Raw genomic sequence first — 8,771 nt, 5'->3', positions numbered from 1 at the left:
TCCTCAGATCATTTTATTTTTTCCTATCATTGTTTTCTAAAAAATGTTCACATTTTTCAAGACTTCTTTTTTCTTCTTGTCTACATGACCTGCTGTAACAGGCATCATTTACACCTCTGCAAGGTTAATATCCAGGACCGTACGTGCAGAATGAGCACACCCACATTGCTCTTAACTGAGACATTAAGAGAGCAGTCACACTTTATCAGCGTCATCCAGTGATAGAAGTATATCAATTAAATCAAAGGGTTAAAATCTATTTCAACATTGAGAAAGACTTCTAGTCGAAACACTTGTCATTACAATTTTTGTTTCTTTTAGTATATCTGTTCATGCGATGTGCATTTACTGTGTTTTACCATGGTTAACCATAACTTGTACAATGCTTTTCCAAATGCTGTTACTACAGTTTACTATGCTTTTCTGAAATTATGAATTTACAGTGCTATACAAAACATTTTTTAATTCACTTGTCTGTAGGTTTGAATCTTTATTGTAATTTGCCACCTGTTGAATCTGGTATGAATGTGGCAGCTGTCAGTTACCATTGCAGAAACAAATAAAAGTAAAAAGAACACATTTCCCATCCGTTCATTCTGCATTTGTAACACATAGAAAATGGATGTCGGACTTTTCTTTTATTAAAAGGGTTTGATTATTGCTGCAAAGGGGATGATTCTCTATTCAGGGATAGGAAGAGATTAAATAAAAACGGAGTCAATGGGTGAGGCTAATGAGAAATAATGATCTCACACCCGGTCAATCATTCCAAGAAAGTATACAGCATGTTGGATTAGCACTGCTCCTGTCAGGTGGCTTGCTCATTAAAATGATTTGCATATGAAGAGCAGACAATTATCTACCCAGGAACAACTAAAGGCATTATACTTTGGCTAGCATTCTGAAATGGTTATATTGCATTGAGGAAGGGAAACAAATAGCAGGATTGTAGATGCCAATGTGAGAGTAAACTTTATTGGTTAAAACGACTGAAGAAATAAAGCATGTGCAGAAGCCTCTTGAAACATGGTTTGGTCTCATCGTTATAGCGTAACAAGTAGTTAATTCCATGTTTACCTTAATTCATTAACCTTACACTGGCAAGTCTGTGGCACCTTACAGGATATTCCTAGTGCCTCTTAGATGTGTTCAGTTTGTGTGTTTCCAGAGCATTACTGTGACAGAAATATGAGTTCTGGTGATAAATCTTCCTCCCTACCTGTGAGGGCGCTAAAGAACGAGAGGAGAAGTATCTGGAAGGGCTGGCCTGACTGTTCATTTCCAGGACTGGGAAGTGGGTCAGCCTGGAAAGAAGCGAGACTCTGTTGTAAGACCGTATTGACTTGAAAGGTAAACGGGGGACAGCTGCAAGTAATAAGGCAGCTGCAACCGTTTACCTAGATATCATGCAGGATTACATATAGGGGCCAGGGTAACGCTGATCTTTTCCTTCGTTTGGGTAAAACGTTTGGAGAAAGAAGGCGTGAGAGTGGAACTTGCAGTGTTTTTGTGATATACGTGTTGTGTTTGTTATTAACTGTCTGTGTTTGTTTCACTGTAGACAGTTAGAGCACTACTCCGGAGCTGTTGCAAAGGGTCAGCACTGTCCGGAGCACCCCTGCACACCACCGTATCCGTGTATTCACCACGCACCCTCACGTCTGCACTCACCCAGGACTGGTGACCGTGTGTTCATTTTTGTTCGGGACTGTGCCCTGCTTTGTTATCCCTGCACTTTACACATTGTTGTGTGTAGCCGGGGATTTATTATTTTACGGTCACCAGACCTGGATTATAAATAAAAGCACCTTTGCACTGGAAACTGTTGTCTGCCTGTCACTCCTGCATCGCATCACCGCTACACCTGTTCCCCTCCACTAGCCACTTTGCCACAATTACCCACCAGGCTAACCGACAACCTGTCCAAATGCTTTTTGTAAGTCTGGTACACAGATACAGATTTATTGATGTACCGGTTCCTACATAACACAACCAATTCCCTGATAGTCTTAAAGTCGAGGGATACCTATCCCACTACAATATTTTATGAAATGTAAACTATAAACAAGATCAGATTACTGAATGGGAACTGCTTGAAGTATATTTTTTAATTCAACTTGAGAAATGACCTTAACTTCCCTTATTCTACATGTCTGGACATTCTTCCATCCTAGAACAAAAGCAGTAACCACTATTACTCTGGCAATCGCTCATCATAGTTTTTTACAGCATCAATTATGCATTTTGTCACCCAGAATGTACATTTATTTAGAACACTTCATATATAAAATGTTGATTTATGATTATGTGACGTGTTGGGTAAAAATCGGACAGCGCGGATTAAAACAATACAAATAAACTTAAGCCTCATTAGTCATTTACTTTGATTCAGGGGGATATAATACCAAATTACTATTTGTTTTAATATATATTTAATATTGCAATACAAGGTACAGAGCTGTGTTCCTAATTTGTGCAGCTGCCCAAATCCAAAAAGGATGTGAGCTCCAAAATTCTGTCAGCAGAGGAGGAACAGAGGGCATCATCGCTGGGATCTCCTTGCCGGGCACTTTCGCCTTCTCCCAGCACACCACTTAGAATAAGGGCAGGAATAATATCCGATCAAGACAGGAGCCCATCCCTTGCAATTTCACCTGTAAGATGAACTACTTCCCCTGCCAGACGAACAAGTACTGCAGCCGACGTCAGAGATGTTTTGTTTGAGTTGGTAAATGCAAAGAGGGAGGTAAATAGCTGGCATGGTTACATCATCAAGATATTAAATACCATGAAGGACCAACAGGGGCAACAGGTGGTAGTTGTGCAAAACCTGACCGACCGCCAGAGTCGTATGGTTGAAAATCACCAGGCTCTGGTGCAGCAGGTGTCACAGAATATTATTACAGCAATACAACAAACGTTCTGTAAGGTTACAAATGGTTAAAACAAGTGAATAAATTTCATTCATAACCACAAGTACAGAAAAGGCTACTGACCTGCTGTAACATAACTTGTTTACCAGTAGTAGCTTTGTTTTTTCTGTTAAGAGCCATGCCTACGCATCTGCCCCTTATCTAATAAAATAATTTGGAGACCTTGATTGTAGCATCTGTTTTTCTATGATAATTTCACATTAAAATACACATGACAGATTGAATGACACATTGATGTTAATATTTCATTGCTGTGGAAAACATGACGTCTTTATACAGTGGGTTTAATTTATATTGTTCAAAACTATCTTGTCACGCTTTGGAAAGCAATCATTCCTAAGAATGTCAAAATCTCCAAGTCTTTCCGTCTCACTAGCAACTTTAAAATGATTATACTTTGTATAACCACGCTCCAGTTCTTGTCAATAATTACTGTTATCTGCATGTATAGAATATTTGAGTTCAGTAGTTAACCCCAGAACATGAAAGCTTGAGTTTAAGGAAACTTTTATTGATTAGTATGCAATGTATGTCTAAAAAACTATTTGGCATCAAACACGCCTGGTTTGAGATCTACACCCTGGCTGTCTGGACCAGAAGAAGATCCCCAAAAGTTCCAAGTGGGTCCCAATGCTGCTGAGTAGATTATAAGTTCTGAGTAGATAAAAGGCATTTGTATGATCATTGATAAAGTTCAGAAATATGACTGGTGTGCTTCTGACAAAAGTTGTTTAATGAGGTGGATGGGAATTCCATGGTTGGAGTTTGTGGAAGCTGCTCCTATTCGAAAGGAATGCCCAGAATATTTTTCTGCTAGAAACCAATCTTTTAATCGAAGTTGATGGAAAGAAAAGAGATTCATATGGATTTATTATTGAATTTAATCTGAAGAAATAAATCAAGGAACCCCCAAAAGAAGTACGGCTATGGCAACTGGATACATTTCGTACAAAGCACAGGACCGATCGGAATGGGATGAAACAGGGAAACAGTGGGAGAAAGAATGGCTTGGCTGGAAAGGGACTGGTCTGACTGGACATAGGAGAAGGAGGGAATGACAACTGGAATAGGGGCAGATAGAGTAGGAGCAGTATAAGCTTTGGAGGCCTATTGGACACCCACAGTGGAATTGAGAGACTATGGGTTAATCTGCAGGGGCCTGCTAGATGCCTCCAGAATTCAGATTGATATACAATTGTTGTTAAGTTGGCAGTAAAGTTGCTAAATTAGACAAGGCATCTGGAATATTAACAGCGGGATTGTGTATTCCAAGACGGCTGTGTCCAAGATGACTATTAGCTGGGGAGGCTGTTCGGCATCTGCAAGAGCACGAGGATTTGAGGTGATGTCGTGGCGAGAGCGTCTGGAAAAAAGAACTGCAGTGAACTGAAGCAGAAGGAACTGACGGAGAAGCACAGGCCTGTGCATGGGGAGAAACTGTTTCTTTTGCTCATGGGGGAATTAAAGACTAATCTTCCCCCACTGTGGGAGGAAACCTCTGGTGGTAACAGCGGAGAGATAACCCCACTCCAGAGACCGAAGCAGAGAAGGACAGCGCTTTTCAGGCGACAGTGAAAAGTCCACGACAAAGAGCCAATGCAAGTGAATCAAATGCTAGAAAGGGGGAGTTACATGGATATTTATATAGGTTAGAATTAGATGATATAATGTGTAGGGGCCATCCCTCCTCTTGAACTTTGGCTTTAAACTTCATTAGTGGAAAGCTGCTGACATCACAGGTTTTATAAGGCGTGAATGGTAGAGAACTTGGACATGAGGGTGTGCCGTTATCTTCATATATCCAAGATGTACAGCTAATTGTAGTACATTTTAGGAGGGGGGAATGGAAATGATGCTTTCAGAGTGCCTACAGGCTCACAAGGGAAAGGTTAGTATTCTTAACACTGTTTAAATGAACACTGAGTCTGCTAATAAAGGTTAATAAACAATAAGAAATGAATCTGCTTACAAAGATTTGAGGACATAATTTTTTTTTTATTATGACTGAATATAAAGGGGAAAAAACAGAAATACATAAAAAGATGAAGCAGGTGGGCAGTAGGTCTGAATATGATTCCACTTTACTTGAGAAAAATCTAAACTGACATAACTGATCAGAGACTGACCTTTTTATATGCAAGATGTTTTTTTCAAAACTGAAGATTATGCACCCTTATGTTCTCCAGTCAACGCTAATTACCCTCCACTACTAATTCATTGAATATTGTTTTTAGACCTTATAGTCTTTTAGAGTGGGTTGAGCATACATAGTACATTTCATATTTTTATGTAATCACATTCTCAATTTAAAAATGGGATACTTCTGCCCGGCACTAATGTTTCATTTTAACAAACTCAACTTAAATGCAAAGCATTTCAAGGAGATTGCTTGGTTCAAAAGTGCCAAAGACAATTTAATTTCTGATTTGTGATGCCCTTTTTCATGTATGTCAAAATATTTTAGTCTGGCTATACTTATCCAAGCTTTGACTATTTTGTAGCTTCCATTTAACCTCTTAAACTACATTTCCCAGCAGCCTTTGAGATTAGGTAATATTAAACTTACAAATCGGGATATTATGATTTTCCCAGGTGTCAATTTAAGAGTGTTAATTGTCAATTAATGGGTGTATAAAAACTCTCATTTGCCCTCAGTCTGGGAGGGTGTGTAGTCCTAACATTTAGTTACGGAAACGTTTGTCAACAGTTTAGTTAGGACTTTCATAAGAAGATCGGATTTGTTTTTGTGTTCTAAAAAATAAATAAAAACATCTTCATTGTGAACTGCAATTACAGTCTCCTAGGTCTGATATTTAGGTAATCTGCATTCTGTACTCGGCCACACTACCACTATATATATATATATATATATATATATATATATATATATATATATATATATATATATATATATATACACACACACACACACACACACATTGATTAGTATAGAAAAGGGATGGCCACAAAAGACTTTTCTACCACATGATATTATGTCAAAGCAATATTACAAATATGTTTTAAGAATTCGAGGGACTAACCAGTTTGTTACATCAACCATGGCCTTGTTCAGTTCAAAATATTGTCAGAAATCTATCTTCCTGTAAATTTTGGATAAGAAAGTGTGGAGTAATACATCTGGGTTATTTAAGAAATCGAGTAATTAATGAGTGAAACATTTGTTTATTTTCCAACCGGCTTTAGAATATGTATTTGTTAAATCTATGAAAGGCTGTGTGTTCTCCTGCGTGGTCCTGCTCTCTCCTACAGCTCAAACCACATGAACTGAACCACATACAATATAAAATGGAAGTACGTGCCCCAGAATTGTTCAATTAATTAATAACCAATATACAGTTTGCAAACCCATGAATCTGGATACAAATGCCATGATTAGTTAGGATAGGTGACTTTTTTTCCACACACATCTCTGCTTATACATCCTAATTCTGTTTTCCCTAGAATGCAACCAGACATGAAATAGATTCATCCTGAAAATTCCACCCATGCTTAATACTGTCACCATAGTTGTCAGAAACAGAAATGATCTGTTAAAGACTGCACTGCCTCCAACATTTGCCTTCCATGTCATGTTTTGTGCAAATTAATGAGGCTATGGCTTCGATTTTGGTTTTACAGTGTGTGGTATTGGATTCCAGAAGTGTTAAAACCACAACATATTACATTTTTCATCAACTTATTATGTTAAGCACTACAAGACACTGTTGAATGAATCTCTTAAATGCTCCTTGTTATTTGCTTTCATTGTTCACTAACTTCTTCATTAAGCATGGAGAATAATACATGGGTTGTTACCATGCAATTAATCTATGTCATGTGTTTTCCATACTGTTGGTGTTATGTTATATTGTAGGGTTTACAACAATACACATTACTGTGTTGTATGTATTCCTTTCGATATCTTTTTTAACATAATCATAATCATAATTTAATTAATCTTCTAAGCCTGTTCGAAACTAATGATAAAGGGCATGTGAATACAAATATCAAAACAATTGCAATTATACTGAAAAAGATATTGCAGGAATATGTACAACACGATAAAAAGTGTTTTGTTGTAAACTCTATAACGCTACAAGTATGATTTTCTGTAGGTGTAACAGAAATTTCTGGAAACATATTATACAGTGATTGGTCATCAGACCAATCAGATTTTTATGCTGATTAACTGAATATAAATGTTTGCCCAGCTCACTCCAACATTTTAAAACAGTTCTGTAGTCAACGTGTTACTAATAGAGGGTTCAGATCAGCATTAAAGTATACTACAAATCTGTAATTTATGTGTAAAATTATAAAATGATGACACTTTTCAAATCTGATCTACTGTAGCACTGAAACAATATCCTTCACCATAACTTACCCTACTCCTAAATCTTCTCCTGGATCCCAACACTATACAAGCCTCTCCAAATTATCATGGGAAGGACGTAGAAGCATGTAAACTGATAAAATTAAATAAAACATGTTGCTCCAGTCGTTATGTGAAAGTCTATCCCATAGATGCCTGCAGTTATATTGTATATTGCTATTATATTTCCCCAATACAAGACTGTGCTTCCTAACAAGAACTTGATTTTACTTTATCGAATATAATTTAAGAATATGGGTAATATTTTAATATTTATAGTACAAATATATAACATTAATTCATCTGGGCTTTTTTCACATTTGCTTGTTTGTTTGTTTGCCGTTTAAACAGATAAATATAACTTGGCACAGGCTGAAATATCCATGTCTCTGTATTGCCTTTGGCTCAGTTCTTTTGGCAGTGCCACTGTCACCCTCCCCTTCCTAAAACAACAGCTTTGGAGCTTCCAGTCCATTCTACATTCTGTCACAAGGTTTGTTGTTGCCCTCAGCATCAAAAAGTCCCCACTTATTTGAAGATGACACAGCAGGCCTTGAAATAGCATGAAATAGCATTGACAAAAAGCAGTTAACTACAAATTTGCCATTGTAAACTTTTATATGGGATGGACAGAACAATGCAACGCAGAGAAAGGATGGCTGTAAAGTGACTTGGTTATTTTATGTTACTCCTAATAATGCTGTTTTATGGGTGCCATTCAACAGTTTCTAAAATTCAATAAAAAGGGTACTGTATATATTATGTGCTGTATTAGCACTTAAACCAATGCATGTTTTCCCATGGTAACTGACTTGCAATGTAATGTTCCAAATCTAAAAATGCTAATTAAAATCTAGAATGTTAGGGTTAATCCTTCCGGTTTCTTTTATTAAATGAGAAAGAGCCTGTGGCAAAGCGTAAGCCTTGCACAATGAAATATGTAGTTTAATATATGTTTTTGTGTTAATTGTTTAGCTGCTGTGGCACTCCGCTGGGGATGATTACCCGTCTGCGTAGAGCAGCAGCTGAAAGCAATCAGCTGTTCCAGCAGACAGGTGGGCGTGTCTCAACAGAGCGTCAATATAAAAGCATGGCAATCGCTGTGATCAGGGCTGCTGCAAGGCCTGCCGTTTTCACGGCACCTTTTGAGTTATAGTTTGGGGTATTGTGTTTTATTTTGCACTTTTTGTACAGTTTGTTGTATTAGTCCTCTGTGCGTTACCATCACTGGTAACGTCACATGACCGCCTTTATTTTACTTTTGTTTTCTGTTTTTGTTAATAAATCCTGCGCGCCTGTGCCGGCGTTTCAACACCACCTCAGTCTCTCTGTATGCTTGAACAGCGGCTACCCACACGTGTGACCCGAGGAAGACCCTGTCACAGAGCCACTTTCTTCCAGCAGAGGGGGGTATGCTCTTAGAAAGCAGTAAGGAGGAAAACAGATGACTTGTAGCACCCATTGTT

This window comes from Polyodon spathula, chromosome 9 (genome assembly GCF_017654505.1).
Source record: "Polyodon spathula isolate WHYD16114869_AA chromosome 9, ASM1765450v1, whole genome shotgun sequence".
Taxonomy (NCBI): domain Eukaryota; kingdom Metazoa; phylum Chordata; class Actinopteri; order Acipenseriformes; family Polyodontidae; genus Polyodon; species Polyodon spathula.
Note: the sequence above shows the minus strand (reverse complement) of the source record.